The sequence below is a fragment of the Triturus cristatus genome, chromosome 4_1, assembly GCF_964204655.1.
Source record: "Triturus cristatus chromosome 4_1, aTriCri1.1, whole genome shotgun sequence".
Taxonomy (NCBI): domain Eukaryota; kingdom Metazoa; phylum Chordata; class Amphibia; order Caudata; family Salamandridae; genus Triturus; species Triturus cristatus.
In genome coordinates, this window is record NC_140585.1 from 1139931595 (window position 1) to 1139956540 (window position 24946).

The following is a 24946-nucleotide window of genomic DNA, read 5'->3' on the forward strand; positions in this document are numbered from 1 at the left end:
GTGTGAGCATGCCTGTGGAATATTTTAATTAAAGTATATTTTTGACATTTTTAGCAATTAGAATTTTCTACTTTTGATATAAAATACACAGTATCTGACATGTTGTGTATTGGTCATGTTATTGTTTGATTATCTTACATGGCCAATATTGTTATTTCTTTTCCCTACAATCTGTTCATATATTCACTTGTCTAGGACATTTTCTTTAGACATTTATTGTATTATTGCCTGCTCTTGGCAAATATTCCTTTTGCAGGGACCCCTTTCTTCTAACCTACCGACACAAATGCAGACCCGTCTACTTGAACCACCACCTGAACTTCCATCGGCCCACCAGACACCTCCGCTCTGCATCTCGTTCTCTAAGCCTCCCCCTGCATCCGACGTAGCAGATGCGGAGGTTGCTCCTTCTCCTACCTAGCATCAAAGACATGAAATGAGCTAGCCCCCCTCCCCATCTCTTTCAGAGTTCTTAAAGTCCTGTAAGACCTGGCTATTCAGCTAATCAACTAGACCCTGCCAGCGCTTGGATAGCCTCACAGGTGACAAGAAGCGCTCTACAAATCTATTGATTGATTGATTGGTGATACATGTTCCTTCTGGAGAGAGATCAGAGTTTTGTCTAGCACCAATTTTGGCTCATCATAAGGTAGCACAGATATTTAATATGCCTGCTAGAAAGAATGTGTACCATGCAGATCACAGACCTGTATTTTATGTGGATAGCTCAGTGATTACTGCTTTTGTCACTGACATCCTTTTGTTACTTGCAGTTCATAAATTATAATCCTAATATAGCACAGTGGCCTATGAACTGCCATCAAAGAGCTACATGCAAATTGCATGGTATAGGTTAGAACATTATGATTTTTTTCCACGGTCATTTGTTATCCTAATGTTGCTAAAAGGGTTTGTTTGGGTAGTAATAGATTTTTATTAGTAATCCCAACCCCATCCACTGTGGTATGTTTTAAATCATGATTTTGTGCTTCTCCAAAACAAACACTCTTAAATATATTGCCTACAAGTACGGATGACGTGATTCCTACTCCTTGTAGCCGTCATTCTTTTATGTAACATTTTCTATTGGCTGATTTACACATGTAAAATTCTTTGTCGCTGTATAATGTGTGTGTGACGTTAAGTGCTCCGACACTCTACTCTGGTATGAGTAGCGCTATAAAGCAAATGATATGCATTTACAAGAGGAACTATGGGGAGATAAGGGGCACTGTTGGAGGGTGGTAGTGGTGGAATCTGTGGAGAAGGTCATTGGGGGGCTCCAAACAAGATTCTCGCATGGGGGGGCTACCAGCACTGAAGTTAGCCCTGCCCACGAATCAAGCTAAGAATATTTAATTTTCTAAACACTCAGAGACCCCATGAATAGGTGTTGTAGAGCATTAGGGAGTGTGGACCACGAGTTAAGAACTGCTACTTTTATTGACAGGATTCCCTAACAAATTTTTATTTATTTCAAGGTCGCCCAGAGAAGTAATTAACCGAATACAAAAGTAGTCATCATTGCGCAACTTGCACTAGTGTAATTTTACACTGAGCTGAGACTCTGCTGGGGGGCGGGGGGGGGGGGGTGACTAACATCCACCTCCCAAGGGAAGACAGACCATGCACAGGGTGTGCATGTGTGTGAGCACACTCATGAAATGAATGGCTGCCGTTAGCAGGCATTGCGATGCTTTGGGGTCATGTGGATTTTAAGGCTGGCCCAGGAGTCCCGTCCATACTATCCAAGAAGTCTCTGGTGGCAGAGAGACCCTGGGGTCCTTTCTGCTCCTGCCCTCCCCCCAGTCCAGACCCCCTGCTCTGTTGAGGAGTGAGTGTTGGCTGCCCTTGTTGCTGTTTATTATCCACTCAGACTGTTTGCAATGCAACGAAATGTGTATTTTGGCCAGATCTGGGCTCAGCCTGTTCAGGGACATGTGCAGTGCTGATTGGCTCCCAGGACTCGCTTCGTCCAATCAGGGTGCGCGTGGTCTTTCCTCCCCTGCTGCTCTGCCATTCCTTGCCCATGGTCTCTCCTTGTCTCAAGTTGGTTGCTTCTCCTTTTCTCACGCATCGCGCCCAGGGAAGCAGGGAACGGTTCACTCCTCTTTCTTACTTCACTCCCCCCGTCTCTGCCATCACTGGAGACTGTAGAGGGGAGGCTCAGATGGGGCCTGTATCCCAGCTCACTTACCTCCCACTTTGCACCTCGCCCTCCTCTTTGATTTCATGCTCTCAGGTGCGCCCTTTACTCCTCCCTCGTTCTCTGACTTCACTCTATGAACGCCCCGACCCTTTACAGGTGTTCTTCCCTGATGTAAGCTATCACCTGCTCCCTTCACTTCTCCGCCTGTCTCTGATTTCATTTACCTCCTGTCCGTCGCCCCTCGCGTTAGCTGGCCCCGCCCATCTGCCCCATCTTAAATAACGCGCTCTTGGTCCACGACAGCGACTCCCGCAACCACCCGAACAGAGACAGCAGCGCCCGGCAGAGGCTGCACAAGGTGAGAAAAAACTCCATAAACTAAGAGCATCTCCAATAAGAGGGGCGGGTTCAGAGGAGAGTTTCAGGGTAACGTCAGATCTAATTGGACGTATAATTGTAACTTGTGGTAATTGATGAATCGGTTCTTGCGTTACATACGCAAATTGTCTCTTAAGCTTTACCTTTCTGTGATTTTACATGGGAAATGTTATATATAGGAGAGGCAGATATTTCAAACATTTCGTGTGCATCCTTAAAACGTGTCGCTGTCCCTTAAGAGTCAGAGCAGTGTCACGTGTTGGGGGGACACAGGTTTATTTCCTTCCAGACCATGCTTTGTGTTCTAGAAGTACAAGGTAGGGGTGCACAACCGCATTACTTCACTGTTGCGATTTTTTAAAAATTGTTTAAGTCGTGTTTTTGAACGTCACGGGCGCATGTGTAATAAATGCTCGAATTGGTTTCGAAGGGAAAAACACGTGAAAACAAGCATTGATAAAGCCGCATATGCTAAAGTCAATTCCCACCCATAACACCATAAATCCAGACGCTTCCGCTCTGGGGCACGAACGGTGTCAGAGCACTTTAAATCCCACACACATTGGCACAGAGACAATCATACATGTGTAAATCCGTGTACAGGAATGTTACATAAGACAGAGGACTGCAAGGTGTTGGAGTCACGTGTCATCTATACGGGTAGGCAGTATAATTTAAGAGTCCTTGGTATGGAAAAGCACAAATTTAGAATAACATCATTGTTAGGGGTTTTCTTTAATAATAAAATTGATTTCTTCCATCTAAATGAACCCTTTTTGTCAGTTTAGGGTAATGAAAGACTGGCGAAAAAGACCTATAGCACTAATACATATCTTGCAGTTTGCATGCAGCTCTTTGATGACAGTTAAAAGCTCACTATGCTATATTAATATTTTAACAAAGGATCCCTGGGACACAAGTAGTAACCCACTAACCTGTTTACATTATATGTACTTTGTGATCTGCATGGGACACATTCTTTGCAGCAGGCATTTTAACCCACTGCACTACCTTACTATGAGTTAAAACTTCCACTAGACAAACCTACAATCTCTCTTCAGCAGGAACATTAACCACTGGAATGATCTTGACTTTTTTATTGATGCCTGGAAATGACTGGAAGCAAGGAATGCGGCAGCAGGTGCTTTTAAAAGGAAAATATACTTGCAAACAGGCGCCCAAGCCCCAAGTCAGCGCCCAGTACAGAGGCACCGATCGCACCACCCAAGAACCTTATGAGTTGATCAGCACTTGTGTTGAACTCTGCTTTAAGCAAACAGTCAACAAGAACTGACTGTGCTGCAGTCATTCTTCTAGTCGGATTTTTTTGGGTGTCCCTGGGAGTCTTGGCAGACCAGAACCATTTATGGCAAAGTGAACCCTGTACTGGGTCAACCTTTTTACAAATTTGTCACACGATGCTTATACATCGGAGATTAATACTCATGATTGATTTGGAACACTACTGCATACTTTGGGGTCTTGCCCTTGTATAATAAAGTCCTCTTTTTTTCAGGAGCGTAGCATGGAACTCATGGGGCCTCATGCAAGCAAAGGAAAATGCACACTTGGACTGCAGTTGTGGGGGGGGGCAAAAATACAGCACACAGGGGGGGGTGAATGGGCCCCTTCAGAGCTCTGGGCCCTGGTGCAGTGTACCTGCTGCACAATGGTAGCTATGCCCCTGTCTGAGTTTATGCTGCAAGAACCTATCACACGTGGTGAAACGTCTACTTTCAAATTAAATACAAGCCTTGGTTGGTGCAAATAGGACTGGCTTATAAGAGAAAGTGCCTCTACAGCATGACAAAAAGTCAAGCAGGTGTGTGTTTCTGAAGGACACAAATGAGAGGCACAAGACAATGTGTGGTATAGAGTAAAGTGAAGGAGTAGCGGGGAGATCAGGATTAGGAAACAAAGTAAATCTGGGGTATAACACACTTCAGTTAGTATCTTCAGTACCGCTGAAACTAAATACAGCAAGTACAAATTATATATTATGAGTTTGGCCTTAAGTTCAGTGTCATATCCTCAAACTACTTGCCCGGGACTAACCCCTAGAGATTGTCGAACTACTGGAAGCTCTAGTTAGGCTCGAGTCTGAAGCCTGGCTCTGGCTCAGCTCGAGGTCCTGTTGGAACCTTGAGCTCATAACAAGCCGAACTTTCATGTGGCTTCTGCCTGCCTCCTTCCCTGTACCCTTTCCATGTACCCTGGATGTGGCATTTCAGCCAGAGCTGTCACCTTTGGAAATGGGGAATCATATTTGAGTCTCGGTGTCAGCTCAAAATCATGTGAGTCTGGGCAAATCTCTTAAACTCCCCAATTCTGTAAACAATGAATGGTGACCTTGTGTAATGTAACTGGTGCTCATATAATGCTTTCCAGTATATTTGTTCAAGTTTGCGCTATAAAAAAATGGCGGAAAAGTACACAACATGGTAAAAACAAAGTTGTAACATAAGGAAAGATAAATAGGTACCTATTTGCTGGCTGGTTTGTACAAAGTGGGGAGAGGAGTCGGCCTAACAGCTAGGGCGGTCGACCTCGAATCTGGGGAACTGGGTTCAAGTCTCGGCAATGACGCTGAACATCCTGTGATTCTGAGCAAATCACTTAATCTCCCCGTACCTAACAAAAAAATGAATGGTGTCCTCATGTAATGCAACTGGTGCCATGTAAAGCGCTCTGATACCTGATTTGGATCAAGTTCGCGCTATATAAAACTGTTAAAAAAAAAAAAGTAATACCAGAAAACCTGAATCAATTGCAGCTTCCTCGCTTAAATTGTGTGATCTTTGGCAAATAATTTATTGTAGCAAGACTCTTTTTTCGTCATTATTGTGTATGAAAGCACTTTCAAGTATGTGAGTTCAGAATACCAGTTGTACAAAAGCCTATTGTGTTTGTGTTAGTAGACTATAATGTTTCTCTATAACAATCTGCCCATGTACAGGGTTTACATGACAGTTGTCTTGCCACTTAGTTCACTGACGGTTCATGTTTTAAAACTATTACTATTACTGTTACTTTTAACAAAGAACTTCTGAGTGTATTGCTGATGTATTAATGACAAAGATTCTACATGTTGAGGAAATAAACTCTTTTGAGTATTTTTAGAGAGTTTATCATATTTTACGTGATGTTTGGTGTATGACTTACATTGCTGACATTTTCAGGGCTCGGCTCGTGCTTGGGCTCTAAGATCCGCTTGAGAGGCTCTCCCCCTAAATTTGGTGGCTCACTTCAATCCTCACTACAGAAATGTGAAAAAAGTCTGCAGATTTTCACATCGTTTCCATGGTTTTCAAATGTCCGGTCGCGAGTTTCTCAACCATCTTCTCCATTAAAACGAAGTACTGCATACCAATTTTCTTTCATGTTTGTTGCCCCAGTGTACAGCCCATTAAATATATGTATCCAACGGCAATTGCAAAATCAAGCAGTCACCCCAAGTCTGGAAACAATTGCTGTGCAGTATCCAGACATCCAAATGAACGACAATAGCTACCATTTGTACAAAAATACATTGCAGACTCGAATGTGAATATGCAATGGACTAAGCCCTAATTGCTTTCAGAACCCTTTCCATCCTACATAACTGAAAGCAGAGACCAAGCAAAGCATAGCTGATCCCACTAGATTACCCATAAACTTAAAAGGCACTCCACTTGTGTCACAACTGCCCTCCTCTGGATCTCATTGCGCACACACGAGAGTCCAGGAAAATGCAAGAGCCTGCATGAGTATGAAAACATTCCTTTAACTGAGAACTTTTCACCACTGACAGCACCAAGATCACTCCCCTTCTCCATAGGAGTGAAGTGCAACGCTCCAAATACACCCTAGCCATCTGTGAAGAACAGCTATAGGATGCAGAGGGTGTCCGCCTGTCTCATTTAGCCGTCATCTTCCCAGGGAGGGGTTGTTTAGGGAGACGCAGTCTGTAAATTTATGTCAGAATGGTTATTTCCCAATGTTAAATTAAGATGACCCTAAAAACAGCTAACATACTGGTGCCAAAAACAGACAAGACAATTAAGGGTTTGGATAGCATGTTCTTCTTTTTCAGAGACAGTTGCAAGCTATGCTAGAGTTTAGACACATAAGATTGTATTACGGCCAGTTTATGGCCGTAGCATAAGCTCCCATTGAGAAATGGGAGTATGTGACCGAACAGTGTTCAGTCGCATCACAATCAGTCGGTCGGTCCTGAGACCGCGAAGGTGTCAGTCGGAGGCAACTCCAATCGACATCGTAATCGGCTCCGTAGTGCCTGGGACATTGCCATGGAGACTGTTGCCCTTCGAAGTGTGCGTTTGTTTAAACAGCCACTGGGGATGGCAAAAGTTTGGAGCTGCTGGATGCCTCCGGCATGTGAAACGCACAGGAGGGTCATCGATGTCTTCAAGAAACTGAGTTAGTCACTAGTCACCACTTGGCCAGACCCTCCAAGTGATCCTGAGTTTTTCAGTAATCTGATGGTTTTGCAGATTATGTTTTCTGAGAAAGTCGAAGCCTGCTGCAAGCTGCCTCATGTGTCTTACACCACACACTCCTGCGGGGAAAGACCACTTAAGTAAAAACAAGGAGGACTGGACCCCCCTAATCCATGTTTGAATTGTAACAGATAGTGATATTATGGTTTGAAAGGACCGCCCATGCCTCCGGGCTCCTGTGTCACTGTACCTGCTACACCAATGGACAATACTCCCCTGGTTTTGTATAAAGCCACCCTTTTTTCAATCATATCTGGAGACAAACTTTCTATGAATGTATGACGTTACAATGCAGACATTCACGACGTGTTTTTTTACATCGCGTTCGTTACAACACAAGTCGTTAGAACGACTTGCGCTGGAGGGTGCTGGACTTAGGAATAGTGTGATTTACTATTCCAACTCCAGCCTACGTAACAGTAGGGAAGGTGTTGGAATAGTAAATCATACTATTCCTTAGTTTAGAGCGCCATCCAGCGCAAGTCGTTGTAACAACTTGTGTTGTAATGCCCGCGATGTAAACATACCGCGGTGTAACGACCACGTTGTAAAGGTCGTTCTCCACTTTCTATGGATGCATGATATGGTATCATACCCTTCTCTGCAGCATGGCATGTTTGCACTTTTAGGAATATTGTGTGACGCTCATTCTCACTGGAAAGTCAAACAAGGACCCAGAGGTTCACCTATTATAGTTCCTTGCACCCCAAGCGCATCAAAAGAGAGCTGACTAAAAGCTCAGCAGCTGTTTTCGCCATTGTCTACTCCCCGTGGCTGTGTGGTTTTTTTGGAAATACGGTCTGTCAACCAGTCAAATTGCTTTGAGACATAAGTCATGACTGATCTAATATTTCCATTATTGGATCCTTGCGGATGGGTGTTCTTTGCTCTGGAACAGGAGGCATTATCAAGAAACGTCAGGATCGGCATTTCAAAAACAAAAAGACTGGCGTTTTTCTTGGCCGCTTCACGAGCAGATGTTACGAAACCATGTAGCTCAACCTAAATCAGGCTCAAAAGAGAGATACAATTAAATAATCCCAATGTGTCGGGCACATTTAGAATGCATGCTTCGAGTTGCAAATATTTTCCCAGGATAATAGTGAGGCATTGTTTAAGCAGGCAACTATTCCCAATGCATGCAAGTGGTGCTGTGTTGCTTGGGAGGTGCCAGGACTTCAAAAAGGAGAAGGAAAAGTTCAAAGGCAGAGCTACACAATTAACATGCGGTGCCAAACACGCTTGAGCACAAAGAAAAAAGCACTGTCATAAAAGTTCAGAGGAAGTACTTGGTCCAAGCTCCAATTATAAGAAAACACCCAAAGAAGAAGACGACCACAACAGGAACTAGCATGCTGCAACCACCAGAAATCAAGGTGACGAGCATATGGACAAATGAAAAGTAAGGGCGGGCTGCAGGCGAAACCTACAAAAATCTAGGTGGAAGAACCTTCCTATGACGATATATGGAAGAGTAAACCTAGTAAAGATGTCAGTTCTTCCAAAATTGACTTACCTCTTCAATACGATCCCCCTCACTTTTCCACCAAAAAGTATCAGTAAAATTCAGGGCAAAATAGGAAGCTTCATATGGGCGCAGAAGAGTGCAAGACTTTCGTGGAAAAAACTAAGAAGAAAGCTTTTGAAGGGTGGCCTGGCCCTACCAGATATTAATTGGTATCTAGTTGCATTCCAGTTCAAGGGCACTATGATGCTATTAACAACCCCGGTAGAATCTAGATGGGGCAGGCTATTGGTGGAAATGATTTCAGCTGAGGGGGACTTTGGACAAAGTGGGTTTCTGTATAAATTCGGGGCCCCCAGATTCTTTAAACGTGTACGCCTTAAAGTTTTAAAAACTGCTTTATCAAACTGGTATAAAATAAGGCGAACTCTGGGTATAGGCTATTACTCCCACTTTGCACCAATTTGGGATTCACCAGGGACCCCAGAGTGTCTGAAGGACGGCCTTGCTATCCCTATAAGAAAGGCGGGTTTGGGGAGATGGTCTGACCTGGTGGACTCAGAGGGGGTACTCTCATGGGAGCTGCTAGAGGCCAAGATTGGCTCCACCCTTTCAAGGTTCAAATACCTTCAGTTAAGATCATGGTATGAGGCAGAAGTGAGTGAAATCAAAGGGAATTGGGACATGGAACATCTATTTCAGGACCCTCACGTAAGGAAAAAAGAAATATCCCAATGGTATATAAATCTGCTTGAGGCGGAGGATAGAGAGATCCCGTCCCAAGCATCGGTGTGGAGCCCTCTCCTTCAAGTCCACCCCTTTGAAGCACGTTATGAATCTTCCTTTAAGTTACTCTATAGATACATAAGGCCTGCTAGGCTGAAAAAAAATCATTTTTTTGTGCTGAACAGGCTTTATTATACCCCCGCCAGAATTGCTAGGTTTGCCCCGGTCCCGACTCCACATTGCCCCAGATGTAAATATGACAAAGCCGATGATACACATATGTTTTTTGAATGTAAAGAATTGCGTTCATTTTGGAGGAATGTGGGGGATATTTTGACTCTCATTTTTGATATAGAATTGGAAGTTGATGTCAACCTTGTACTCTTTGGTTCAAACGACTCTATAAAGGAAGCACTGTCCCAATTAGAAAAGGGATTACTATTATATCTAATTATTTTGGCTAGGAGAGAGATATGCCTAAGGTGGAAGGATCCGACTCCTCCCAATAGAGAAGACTGGGTAAAAGCCGCGCTGAATATGGCTTGTTTGAATCAGGAAGACAAGACAGAAGTAGACGGAAACATCTGGTCCCCCCTTTAGCGTGGGGAGGTCGCTTGCAACTGATTAATCGCTAGTGCCATGAAGGCTGAATCCTGGTCCAATGATTACACCTATCCTCAACAGCGTGGGGAAGCCCAAGTGGGCAGCGACTAAGGCAGTGAGTCGAAGGGCGCCCAGGTTCTTAATTTTCGGCTTGTAAAATCTGCCTAGGTTTAAAGGTGAGATGAGGACAAAAAAAAAAAAAGAAACAGAAACCTACAAAAATATCTTTAATGAAGAAGATTCCCATAAATAACTTTTTTTCGTTACAACAGCGTTCGGAGTACAAATTAACAAAGTACCAAATTAAACAACTTCGCACACTAGTGGATTCGGCGCACACCTGGCATGATAAAAGGCAACAATTGTAAGATTCATAAAGACTGTGGTGGGCTTCTTCTTTCAGAGAAAAGGTATCCAGCAGCCACCACCACATACAACCACAAGTCACATACATGGTGTGCATCTGTGCGAGCACACTGTGAAATAAATGTCCTTATGTAGCACACACTACAGACTGAAGCTACTCTCGGTGCTCCATCATTTTCTTAGGTGAAATAATAAGAACACTTACAATGTACGGAAAATATGTCCTAGAAAACATTTTGCGAGGCCAAAAAAACGGGTTTGGTTACATTGAATGAGGGTTAGGTGTACACCAAACATTGTTTTCAATCACAAATTAAAGGCTTTTGAAGCTTAAAAAGTTTGTAAACTGTGCATATTGACGATTATTACACACTTTCTGTAAAAAAGGTTTTGGTAAATATTTTAGAATAAAAATCGTTAATTCATTTTTGCTTTGCAAAATTCTTGTTGAAGTCCATCTTTCAAGCCTCAAAATATTACAAAAATATATTTGAACTCTCTCCCATCCCTCCCATCGCATCCTCCTTCCATTGGTACATTCACAGACAAGGTTTAAATTGTGTAGAGGGACATTTTTAACCCTCCCTTTATAAAACTAGGTAGAAAAGCTCTTATCTCTCTCTTCAGTCAAAACATGGAAGTGTCCAAATTCTTTGTGAGTTGGATTGAGATTGATTTTCTATGTTCGAGAGGAAGTCATATCCTGGTGAACTTTTCTTATGCTAACAATTCAAAAAAAGAAATAAATAAACATCACCAACTTTGCATATGAAAAGTTTCACAACTTCATACACTGTTTACCAGGATCTGGCTCTGCTTTACCGATTCTTGTTTCCAAGACAGATTAGTCTACATTAATGCAGGTCTATTGTGCTCATTTTAACCTTCTGCCTAAGCTTCCAGAATTTGATGTTTGCACAAAGAGGTTGAAGTTCTTTGGACAGTCAATGGCTTTCAATCTTACTCTGAAATTGCACTTTTTTTTTTTTTTTGCAAAAACAATTTTTAGTGCTTTACACAGTAACACTTGCCTTCGGTAGTCACCATCATACCAACAGACAATCCCCATTTCTCGATTCCAAGAAATAACATAATCTAAACCACCACCATCTAGCAATTTTTGAAATTGCACTTATATTGCAATTACTAGCACTGACAAAGTGTCGAAGTGCTTAACGCCAGGCAGCAAGCTGCTCCAGAACCCAAGGTTTCTAGTCCAGTCCTATTGAGATTAGCCCCGTGAGCCCATGCAAACCATTCCATGCATTCACTCCAGTGTCTTTGTGGTACATTAAATTAAATAGGAATGTTGTCATTAGTACGAAAGGGCAATATGTAAATTTATGCAGATGTCTGGTGGGATAAATAGATAACCATGAGGAGGTTGGGTATTGCAAGGTTGCAGGGGTGCAGCTCTCATAATCCTTGTAATACAATTTGATGAGTTCTGAAACAGCTTCAAGGAACGTTACATTTTTTCCTTAATCTCTCATTCTAAGGTCACTTACATGGTTTCTTTTGAGTGGTAGTAAATACTCGTTAGTAACTGCTATGTAAATGGTTGTTAGAGTATTTACTCAATTAGACAGATACATCGGGCATTCTTACAGCGCAAGGCCTCTCTGCCAGTGGCCTTCCTCGTCTCTCCTCCGACGTCTCTCCAGGCCGGAACAGGAAAGCAGGAAGCACCAGGCTCCCCGTAGCCAATCACAACGCTGCAATGCAGAGTTGTGATCTGTCTGAGCACTGTGGTTTGGCGCTCAGCCAGGGACAGGCGGCCAGGGCATCTTCTCTACCCAGGCTGTAATGCAGCCTGCGTGGAGAACATGCAAAGTGCACATGAATGTTTGGCCGGTCCGAGACAGCCAGCAAAGCATTCATGCACCCTTGGAGTGGGCAAACCACTCCTCCACTGCCCTGCTCTGAGACCTGAGCAGCTACGCCGAACCCGCAGAGCTGCAGCAGCATGGAAATATAAAATGATAATACCAACGAGTTATTATCATTTTATGTTTCCTCTATCTACACTGCTAAAAAGCAGGGGCAACACTCATCTGCCATAGCGGAGGAGCCGCCACTACTCTCTGCTGAGATGTCTGTAGAGGTAAGAGGACATATTCTTTTTAAAACAGGTGTGCTTATGGGTCTCTTGCTGCTGCCATTCTCTGCGCGTTTGTTTCTCTGACTCTCATTCATGGTGATAGGTCAGAATCCTCCCATATCATATGTCAGCCGCCAGCCATCAATTTGAAATTATAGTTAATGTGTACAGCACAGTATCAGATAATAAATTAATTAGAGCAGTCAGCCATGAGGTAGACAGATTGGAACATTCATGTATAGTAGGAGCAGTACCTGTAACTGCATAGTGCTATATGTACACTAGAGAAGACATCAATTTTCAAAGTAATCAATTCAAATGAATTAATAATTAGCTGTTAATTAATATTAATTATTTAATTGATAATTAATTGTTAATTGTTTCATTTTTCTTTCTTAATTTTAGGCTGAGTTTTGAGGTTTACAGGGGCACAAGGTGGGAAGTAAATTCATTCTAAGTTATTAATATTTATATTTTTAATTAATAATTAGTTTTTAATTGATAATTAAGTTTGTTTATTTTTGGAAGTGCGTTTGTAGGGGTATATTGTGGGAAGTAAATTATTTATATTTAATGAATAATTTTGTTAAAATTAATAATAATACGTTTGTTCTTAAATATTTATGTTAATGCTGTAAATAATTTGCTTTTCAAAGTTAAGTTTTAGTTGCGGGTTGTGAGTTTTGTTCAGGTACATGGTGGGAAGTAAAGTTAAAATTATTTAAGGAATATCTTTGGGTAATTAATAATTTATAAATAAAAATATTTATTCAAATGAAAATTATGTTTGTATTTTAATTATAATAATATTTTTGTTATTTATATGTATTTAACATTATATGTATTTCTTTAATTTTTATTATAAAATATATTTGTTTTTTAAAAACATATTTATATTTTTATTTGTTTTCTATTTATTTGAAATTATTTTACTGTGTGGAAGAGAATTTGTTTGTTTCTAATGTTGCATTTTCTGCAGTGGGAATAGTAGATGTTACCCCTCCCCAAGTCAACACTTTCCCTACTTTTGCACTCATTGAAGTGGGAATAGTACATTTTACCACTCCACTATCCAACATTTACCCCACTGTTGCACTCATAGGAGTGGGAATGGTAAATTTTACCCCTCCGCAATCCAACACTTTCCCTACTGTTGAACTGACTGGAGTGAGAATAGTTAATTTTACTCCTTCGCAGTCTATCACTTTTCCTAATGTTTCACTGAGTGGGAATTGTAAATTTTACCTTCCGCAATCCATCATTTTCCTTACTGTTGAACTGAGTGGTCTGGAAATAGTTAATTTTCCCTCTTCGCAATATTTTTGTTTTAGTTTTTAAAATACTAATTGCTATATTATAAAAAAAAAAATCTTAATTACATATTTTTTTTCATATTTGTATTATTTTATCATTTAATTAACATTTACTATTTAAATTTATATACACATATATATATATATATATAATTTATTTAAAAAACAACATTTTAGACAACTATATTAGTGACAAAGATTTTTGTTTTCTGATATTTTTGTACTTTTAATTCAAAGTATAGAAAGTCAGTATTTTTGACACTGATATTTTTGACTTGATATTTTTGTATGTAGAAATTTTGGTAGTCGATATTTTGTCAGTGAACCCCTGGGTAGTCCCACAAGGAATGCCACTTGTGGATTCTACTGATATTCATCAGTAAGCTTCTGCTTTATACCCAGCTACCTTGAAGATGGTAAATATCCAGGTATACGACTGCGTCTATTTTCATACTTTCCATAGCACTTCATGTTAATCCTCAGTGACATACGCCACACAGTGTTTGAAGCATGACTATGAACCTCAGACTCACCCAGCATCTACCATACAGGACAAACTACAGCCATCATTTTTCCAAATCATTCTCTCTTTAAGGGTACTCAGTCAGAAACCCAATATAAATCAAAGGCATTTGTAGCCTTGTAGGGGGTAAGATGCGCTATAAAAGTGCTGCAATACAATAAACAGGCCCATCTCTGTAGGTACGAAAGATAGGAGTACTAAACACACAGAAAATTCGCCACTGTCCTGCCAACTCAACCTGGTGATGAGCAGGAGTGTGACCATTTTATTCATCTGCATTTTTATTCTTTTATTTATTTATAAAGTTTTGTATGGCGCGAACATGACTCTAGAGGGTATAAGAGCGCTTAACATTATAGGGTAGGTAGGATACAGTTGAAAGAATAGCTCGTTACATATATGAGAGTAGCATGGTAAAGCTGGAGTCTATGGTTGCACATCAATGTAGTGGTCATTCAGAGCAACGGAATAATAGGCATATAAATAAACTACGAGTTACTGAACAGACTACAGGAAGTGAGTATGGCCAGTCAGTTAGGCTCTGAGTGAGAATGTATATAGAATAAAGTACATTGAAAACCCAGGTCTATTGAGTAAGATTTGGCCATCATTGAAACTGTGTGTGAAACCAATTCAAGTCTATGGGATGATTGCATCAGACCTTGCGGGACAGCGTTTTGGACAGGTGGGGGCTGTTTTTGGTACAGGGGGCCAGTTTTGCATCAGTGCTGTAATATCGAACCCCCTGTACCAGAAGCAGCAGCATTGTTTACCACCATCCCCGTTCACCCCCCCCCCCCCACGTGGTTGGTCATACTTAATTGGCAGGACCGGTTTGTGTTCCCAGTCCAGCCCTGCTATTCAAGTACAGATGGTCATAGGGCCAACCAAGAGTGAGGCTCTTTCTAGCGTAAGACTCATTCAAGAAGCCACTATGTATCCTATTGATGAGATATGAGGCCTGTAGGAGGGCAAGGAGGAGCTCTGTTTATAATCAGAGAGCATACAGCAGAAGTGGGAATTTAGGCCTAAACCATGGGAAAATGTTCTATACTGGAACCACCAGCAACTCTTCCATCATTTAATATTCTTCTACATTGGACCAACACCAGGGCACTCCTCGAGTACTGTGCTTTTTAGGGCAAGCCTCGCATACCTGCACAGTCACTTCTGTGAGGGACCTCAAGAGATGGTTGGTTCTTCCAATAGAGCCACTGACGCCAACCTCCTAGTTAATTGAAAAGAAGTTCTTTTTTCAGGAAGAAAACAGGGTAAAACTAACTCTTTACTCACTTTAGCAGCCCACCACCCCCTAGAAATAAATGACATATTTGGTCTGTGTCTTCTGCTTGACCTCATTGTATTACCACAGCTGTGGTCCTTTGCCAAAATCAATAGGCGTTAACACACCGAACAAACAGTGTGGCCGAGAAGGGCGTGTACCAGGTTCATCTAAACACACAAAGGGCACTTCCGTGGTGAACCAATATTCATCTGCCCTGAGTGTCAGTAATTCTCAAGCAAAGTTTATTTATACAATTACATAACAATTTGTGGTAAGAGGTGGGCATTGTTGGCACTGCAGTTCTCGCTAGATCAAAGCTTGGCGCTGCTCAGTTTCAACACAGGCTGAGAAGGAATATGTGGTAAATTGTTTTCATCTCCACCCTTCAACAGTCTTTGTGGCTTCCCTATCCTCAGCAACCAATAACCTAAACCAGTTTTTCAAGACTGTTGGGACAGAAAAGTCCTTCTCATGGTGACAGACATGCACCCTCCCCTGAGTGCTCCAACTGCAATGATATATGGATCCCTGGTGGAATTTTTTTATCATGGGTGAACACAGATCATTCATGTGAGCCGTGACCTAGGCCGGTCTCGTGGATTATGGTCTTGCTTAGACCAGGAGTGGAGCCCAAAGCGCTACCCTATAAGTGGAAGAGATTTACTGGTCTTACCAAAAAAAGGTAAGTAGTGTGGGCATGGCGGTGGCATCAATAATGATGCTCAGTAGTGTGGACAGACGTTTTACCTGTGTCACCGGAGTGGTGCCTACTGGCCCACTCATGTAAGATTTTGCTGCTATGTGCTTAACTAACCCTTAGCCTAGATGGTGGATTTTCATCACTTTTTACTTCTTCTTCAGCAACATCAAATTGTATCAGATCTTCAATGTCCTGAGCATCTGACTCTTCTCCAATGTCAGCCAAGATAACTTTCAGGACTCCGACAGTTTTCTCCTCCTCAACCACTTCTCGTAAGGTCCCCTCTGGATTTCCTTGATTTTCTGCCTCTTCTTCTTCAGACAGTGCCACATACGTCCATTCCGGTGACCTATACTTCTGGTTAGGCTTTCTGATTCTCTTGATCTCCTCTGGTTCTCTTGATTCCTTTTGTTTTTCACCCTTTGCTTGATTCTGACTCGACACCTCATTCACCTGTTCAGCTTTCGATGAACCTGCTCGTGTCAGTCTGTACCTCAGCCTCTTTATTTTGTTAGGCCAAAAATCTCCTCTTACACTCCTTTTCGGTCTCACTTCTTTATTATTTCTTTCTCCGATCCAAGTTCTCTTTCTCAGAACTCGACCCTCTGATTTTCCATTCTCACTCTCATCTGATTCTGTCTCATTTGCCTCTTGCTCATCAACAATTTTCTTTTGCTCCACAGACTTCTTCACCACCGATTGAGATTTCCCTACTACTGTCCCTCCTCGGGTCTCCGACACGCAATCTTCTTGCTGTCTACTTGTCCCTTCACCTAGCTTATCACGAATGTTCCCTACACCTCCTCGGGGGTCTTCCGCAATCTGTCCCTCTCTATCTTCTTCTGACCCTACTTCTTCAGAAGTAATCTCAGGTGGATCCCCAATCTCTTCATCTGATTCAGGTGTAGTCTCTGTGGAATTGCTCTTTTCTTTCCTCTTTCCTCCTTTATTTTCTCCACTGCTTGTTGGAACAACTTCAGGCACTCTTACAGAATCCGAACTCTCCTTTGAATGATCGTTCTTTGCACAATACTGTGCTATGTCATTTGCAAAACGATTACCAACAGTAACAAAATCATCTCCTTGTCCATGAGCAGCACATTTTACAACTGCTAGTTCTTTAGGCAGCTGTATTGCCTCAAGCAACTTTCCAATCACCTCAGCATTCTTTATTGGAGTCCCACTCGACGTCAAGAAACCTCTCTGTAGCCAAAGTTGGCCAAAATCATGAACCACTCCAAATCCATACTGACTATCAGTCATCACAGTCACTCTCAAATTCTTTCCAATCTTGCAAGCTTTCGTCAATGCCACCAATTCAGCTACTTGAGCAGACCTTACTCCTTTCAAAGACGAAGCTTCCATAACTTCTGAAACATTGCACACCGCATATGCTGCACTCAGTACACCATCATCAGTCCTCAGACATGATCCATCCACAAACAACACCCACCATTCCCAGAAACATCCTCACTTCTCTCTGGGTCATTGGGGCTCTCATTCCTCTGATAATTTTGATCCTGTCATTGGTCACTTTTCTCAGACCTTTTTCAATATTGTGTCCAAGATAATGTACTTCTTTCTTGCAAAACTGTAATTTGGCTGGAGATACCTTTAACCCTCCATCTGCCAGATGATTCAGTAAAGCTATGGTATCTACTTCACAAGCTTCACGTGTCTTCGATGCCACAAGTAGGTCATCGATATACTGTACTAGTACCGAACTCTCAGGCATGATCAGACTTTCCAAAGACTTCTTTAACAACTGATTGAATATTGATGGACTCTCTGTATACCCCTGTGGGATACGGCACCATGCCAAAATACGCTGTCCAAACCGAAATGCAAAAATCGGCTGGCTATCATGATGCAATGGAATTGAAAAGAAAGCATGACACAAATCAATTACCGTGTACCCTTCAGCATCATGAGGAATCTGATACAAAATCACTGACGGATTTGGCACAATGGGACAGCATGCTACCACAATTTTGTTAATCTTTCTCAAATCTTGGACAATCCTGAACTTCCCACTAGGTTTCTTCAGCCCCATTATCGGTGAATTACATGGGCTACTCAGTAACTCTCTCAAAACACCCTGTTGAATCATCTTGTCAATTATAGGGGTTATTCCCTCAATTATCTCTGGTGTCAATCTGTACTGTGGGATATTAGGGTAAGTGATTCCCTCTTTCACTGAAATCTTCACTGGATCTACATTATTCATCAATCCCACATCTTCTCCAGTAAAATCCCAAACCGCTGCTTTTACTGTATTCCTCAACTCTGGAGGCAAGTCATCTGGATTAAATACAGCATATGTCCCAACAATCTCACTTTCTCTATTATCTAGAGTCATCCTGTACAAGACATCCTCATCTGGTGTCTCAAAAGCTATTCCATCTGGAGTACAAAAAATTGTGCAATTCATTTTACACAATAAGTCCCTACCTAACAAGTTCACTGGACTAGTGTCGCAGACTACAAACCTGTGCATATCTGAAAATTTCCCTATTCTTACCCTTACTGGTTCGGTAAGACGAGTCTTAATCTGTGTATTAGCTACACCAACTACTTGGATTGCTTCGTCCGAGAGAGGAAGATTTCTTATATCTGCTGACCTGACAGTTGATCTTGTCGCTCCTGTGTCTACCAAAAAAGTAACACTTTCCCCATTTATTTTCCCATCTACAAATGGTCCTGCCTGGTCTATTTCTAGAGTTGCGCCAAGTATGCACTCTTCCTCCTCTCTTCGGCACCGTCAGTAGTCCCCTTCAGACTCACTCCCCTCATTCTTTAGCCAGTACTGCTGTACTGGGTTAGTATGCCTCGGTTTGTTTACCTGCTCATCATTGTAGAATCCTAAGTCCTGGTTATATTTCTGGGACCCTCTATTCTGCGGCAAGGGCGGTTTTGGCTCTTGACTCTGCTGTCTGACAACCTTCTGCTGTTGCTGCTGATGATTACACCACTCGTTCTGCAGCTGTTGATTCAATGATTTATTCTCATTACTCACTAATGGTGGATTGGTACACTCTGATCTCCAATGCCCCAATTGTCCACAGTTGTGACATGGGAACTTCTTTTTGGCCTCCTCTAAATTCCCCTTTCCTTTTCCCGTACCATATCTGGGCCTATTTCCTAGATTATTTGCTTGTTCCACCATCTGTGCTTCTTGTCTTTCTGCAACTTTCACCTGTGCCCACATTGCTTTCTCTTTCAGCTTTCTTTCTTTTGCCTCAATTTCATCACTGAAGTATTTTGCATGTCTCAAGATCTCATCAATCTTTTTACTCTGCCAATCAACTGTGTGCTCTCGAATCCTTTCACTGATTTCAGGTCTCAAGCCATATACAAATCTGTATACAAAATGACTCAAATCCTTATCACCCAGGTGTTCATCTCCACTAAACTGTTTAAAAGCCAGTATCAGCCTTTCATAAAAAGCATGAACTGATTCTTTTGCTTCCTGATGTGTCCGAGCTATCTTAACCCAGTCTGTTTCTTTAGGGGGTACCTTATTCTTCAAAAACACAATAACCTGCTCGTACTTCTTCATGACCTCCGGGTCTGGTGCTCCTGTTTTCTGATCTCTCGGGTACTCCTTAGCAGGCCAATCTACAACTATTTTGCACTCTGCCCACAAGTCTGCTGGAACAATTATATCAAACAGACTATTCAGGTCAATCCACAACACTTTTGACAATTTCACAAACCTATCTACCTGCCTATACCACTCGACGGGCTTTTCTCTCAATCGAGGGAAATCATTCGTAAATGACAAAATATCCTGTCTAATCCATGGGACATGTACATATCCTCCTCCAGGAATCTCTCTCATAGGATAAGCATCCACTGTTTTTTCCCTTTCTCTCATGGGAAATGCTGAGTAAGTCCTGTCCACTGAATCTTCCCTTTTCTTGTACCACCTATCCTTCCACTTTTCCACATCACCCCATTTTCACAATAAGGAAATCATCTCCTTAATCTGCCCTGTTCTCCCAACATCATTTAGATTCTCAATGTCTTTGTCAGAGAAATCCACCCTGTAAGGCTTCTGCAAAGCTTTCACCTTATCCATATCAACTCCCATTTCACTCGCTATTCCTTTTAACCTGTCATGAGTACTCTTAGCCCTCCATGTAATACTCTTGCACATGAATAACAACTCCCCATCATGATGATTTTTCAACATCTCTGTAGGAATTGTTCCTGCTATGAGTTCCTCCAGTTCTATGTGCAACCTGGCTACATCAATTGCCTGTGAATCTTTATCCTTCTTTTGGAGAACTTTCAACCAATCATTCAAATCCTCAGCTGTTATTTCTGTAGATTTTTTCACTGTACTCACTTGTTCTGCCATCCTCTGTGGTTCTAAAATTGATCTTTCTAAACAACCAGTATTCAATCCTGAATTAGGCTGTACATCTAACCCTCCACCACATGTGTCATGTCTCAGCTGTCTCAAATTATTTTCTTCCATCCTCATTCCTGACTCTCCCGAAGAATTAACCAAACCATTTCCTACGTAAGGAACCGTCAAACCATTTTCACTCATTCTTTGTTTATCAAAAATAGGCATAACCGGACCTATTGTTACAGGCACTGTAACAGCTTCTAGATTCTTCGTTAATTCCCTGATCTTTTCTGTCAACTCAGATGTTGTTCTTGCTAACTCTCTTGTTTTCTCATCCCCGATTGCACTCTCTCTTTCCCGCTCTCTCTCTCTCCGTGAAAGAGCTACCACTTTTCAAATCAGGTGTCGCAACTTCTGTTTTAATGATCTGCAAAGTATCTCTTATTGGAGTAGCAACTGGTGTTCTCACTTCTGGTTCTGGTCTATATGGAGGTGGTCTTTTGTAAATCATGTCATCTAAGACTTCATCCTCATAATCATTAGCCCCATACCTCCTCAATTCTGTATTAGGTACCTTTTCCGCACCTTTCCTCCCTTCTGCTTCCTCAACAGTTCTCATTGGATATAATCCCTCTGACATACTAGCATCTCGCCATCTCCTCATTCGATCATGATGGGTTTCACGATCATATTTCCTCCCAAAAATATACCTATAATTGCCTCCACTCCTCTGCTTTTCTCGCTCATGCACCTCATCTTCCCATTCCACCAATGCCTCAAACTGTGTCGGCCTTGGTCTAGGCTCTAGACACATCATCTTTTCCTGTAAATTTCTCAACACGGCCAAATTAAATGAACCATGTTCCGGGAATGCTAAAACACCATCCTCTTTAGTGTACTTAGCCCAATTGTCTAACCAAATACAGGTATGATACCCATATTTCGCAACCATGAAGGATGCAGGAGTTCTTGTCGGAGGTAGCAATTCGCCTTCTCTAGTTATTATGTCCTTATCCTTGTCGAACCATTTTTTAATTTTACCGAACAAGGATTTCTTTTTCTTTTCCTCCGTTTGGTAATACATTTTCGCGTTTACTACAACCCTCTAGTCCTTTCCGCAACTGTACGATCTTTTGTCCAATAACAGCGCGACTCACACTAACGCACCAATCCTGGAGCGTCTACGTCACCCTGTACTCCTTCCAATCCCTGTGCGGCTCACACCAACGCACCAATTATAGCGCGAGCACTGTTCCAATCCACTGTCCAATCACAGCGCGTTCTTGTCTGACGTCAGTAGTCGCTGCAGTCGCTTCTACTCTGTCTCCTGTCACTCGTCTACCCCTCCTTTACAAAGCCTTCTCAGTAGAGTTCGTTTCAGATTCTACAAAATCTATTAGTTACAACATAAAAACATCTCCATTGTCTGCTCCGCTAACCACAAAATAGTAAAGAAAGATCTTTTTCACAAGAATCCCGCTTCTCTCTAGAACAGCGCTTACCTCTGCTCCACCACGGAATTATTACTTTCGTTGACACAGTAGCACATCCCTCTACTTTGCCCTTCTAACATGCATCCAATAACTGTTTCCTCTAGGAATGCTCCAAAGAGTCTCACAATTAACTAAATGCTCATACATTCACGCACTTTCACACCAAAAAATATAGCACATCCACACAGAATCCTGCCTTTCCTGAGAACAGCGAACAGTCTGTCCCACTACAGAATTATAACACATGTTAACCAAGCAGCGCTTACCTCTGCCCAGTCCTTCAAACAAGCTCAGAGAATACCTATTACTTCTCCAGCAGTAAGCTTTAACGGCAAACCTTACGGATCCCTGGGACTTAAGACCAGAGTTTCACAGATAACCTTCGCTACCATACACACTCTTCTTATACAGAAAATATGTCTCTAGTAGTAACACACGGCGATGTCACTGATTCCGAACCCAGACAATGCGACGCGCAACTTCAATTGTCACACGCTTTTCCCTGCATACGTACAGGGCCAACAATCCCGTCTTTCCCGAGAGCAGCACTCACTTCCCTCTGCCCTACTACGGAACCGTCACCAGCTCCCTACGTTCCAGAAGCCGTACACACTACATAGAACTCAATACGACGACTTTAACATATACTGTTAGTACATATATCAACATCAATCAATAAATCAATAAATCCAAAAGCCTATGTACAAGCAATCTATCAGATCAAGACAATAATCAAAACCATCATACTGCTACCAGGAAACTGCTGCAGATCGGAGCATACAAATTCTCCCTACTTCCACGGACAGAGTAATTCTACAGTCACACGCACATACACTCATCATACGCTAGGGCCCATCACACTAACATTCATTCTGTTACTCTATCCACACTGAATATACGAGAGAACTCCTAAATCAATCTGCATCTAAACTGAGGTCAATGCGTCCTAATTGATATGTCTCGAGTCATGATTTAATCAATAAGAACACATTTGGAAACTCAATAAATGACAAAGAAATAACCACCCGACACTGTGATTCAAACAAAAGGTTATTTTTATCTAAATTAGTTCAAATGAAAGTCAATCAATAGTAAAATCATTATTCTCATAGTTACCTATTCTAGCTAAATGTCATTTTAGGTCAGGACAGGTCTCTCAGTAAAGTCTCCCGAGTCGCCGTCCTCTCAATCAGCGTCGATCCTCTCGAGCATAGGTTCGGGAAGAAGTGGCCTTAGACCCTCTCTAGTCTAACAATATTTATAGTAAAACTAACACATTTAAAGTTACAAACAAACTCTAGACGTCCGTTGAGCCATTGAGCAGTGCGAGCAGGAAAGGATGTTGACTCGCAACATTTAGAAAAAAACCTCCGCTCTCGAAAATCTCAAAAATAAAAACACGGAAGAAGGAAGCTCAAACTAAAAAATGTAACATCCATGAATGCTCTTCCTCGGAATCATAGTGAAGCAACCGCAAGTTTATCAAAGTTCATTGTGGCCTTTATTCACTCCCAAGGATAACTGGTGACAACTGGCATCACGCCCAGAGCTGCTGTCCTCACGGAAACTTTTAATACAGACAGAGGCCGAGGTCAGGATTTCATCCATATTCAGCGAGGCCTCTCTTCGTATTTCAGCTACTCAAATGCAGGCTGTAAATGTCGGCCATCTTTGACTAGGCCAGAATGGACAATCTTAATTTAAAGAAACACAAAACAACGTTACTACATCGTAATGATTATACAGTGTTAATTCCCACTAATACCCTTATGTGTATGTAATTATCTAGCCATCTGCGACATAGAGAAGCATTAAAGCACGTTATTTTAAAGCGCAAACACAACAATTAGCAATTTAGCAACACTTATTTAATTAATTTGCTCAACAACTTAGTTCACGTATTAATAAAGCAACACAAATGCATTCCCACGTATAATTCTTTCATTAGTAAGATTGATTAGTCAGAAACTTCAACAAAATTAATATCTAGTAATTATTTATTAGTAATTTTAATTATGACTTATGCTGATGTTCGGGTTTTGACAGAAAACCCTGCTCCAGCATTAGCATGCAGCGCTTTGCAATGTCAGTGTGTGTGTACTGTAATGTATGTGTGCCTGTGAGTGGTACAATACATGATGGCATATGGGTTCCATATTGGAAGCTCAGGGTCTAGAGGAGGGCATGTGGAGGAGGAAGAGATCTCCCAGACAGATTTGTGGATTCCTGAGATTTGGTTGGGATACACACTAGAGGAAGGGGAAGCCAGACTCTCCTGTGCACTACAAAAAGGGCACTTTGATCCCGAAAAAGTCAGTGGGTCCTGGGTAAAACTGAGGAAGGAGATGGGGCTGATAAGGGAATCACAAAGAGTAGGGCTGAGGGCCTTTGTAACCTTTGGTAGGCATATGTCCGTGAGGCTGACATTCAGGTGTGATCCACAAGGAATACCAGTGGCTTGTGTTTTTGGGCTATCTGGGTTGGAATCGCTCCTGCTGTGACAAACTGCTTCCTGGGCAAAGGACAGGACAGAGCAGTGGCACTTCAAAGGTGGCACCTCGCAACACAAACTCCAAAGCATGAGAAACTAAATCACATCTTTGTCTGGAAATGGATTAGAAAAAAAAAGGAGATGGAAGCGCCCAAGTTGTCAACCATCAAGCAGCCAGCCTGGGCTGGACTTCAACATAGAGAAGCTCAGTAAGAGTTCTGCCTTGTGTGACCAGGACTTGAAATCATGGCCTAACAGTCTCCCAGCTGGGTAAAGGGACATCACCCAGGGAAGTTAAGACCACCTGACCTGGAACATAGAGCATCAGTGCCTACTGAGACCAGAGGGCTCGACAAGGAGAAGGAAAGAGGTTCGCAATAGCGAGGTCCAGTGGGGGATCCTGGTGAGTGAATCCCTGTAGCGAGGTGTGAGATAGCTGCTGTTGCACTGATTGGGCCATTCCCATGTGTAGACTAAAGTCAGCAACTCCCCCCCCC

The 24946-nt window shown here is 42.1% G+C and overlaps 1 protein-coding gene across 3 annotated transcripts in view; it reads left to right on the plus strand.

Moving 5' to 3' along the window:
- Positions 1 to 1911: 1911 nt before the first annotated feature.
- The window catches only part of LOC146856190 (coagulation factor XI-like), a 211615-nt gene continuing 188580 nt past the window's right edge, over positions 1912 to 24946 (plus strand). Inside the window, exon 1 of one of the 3 annotated variants that reach the window (XM_085654241.1) lies at positions 1912 to 2507. The gene's annotated coding sequence lies outside the window, so the exon portion shown is untranslated. The remainder of the gene's footprint in view (positions 2508 to 24946) is intronic. The other 2 variants (XM_085654243.1, XM_085654242.1) reach the window with 2 other exon arrangements.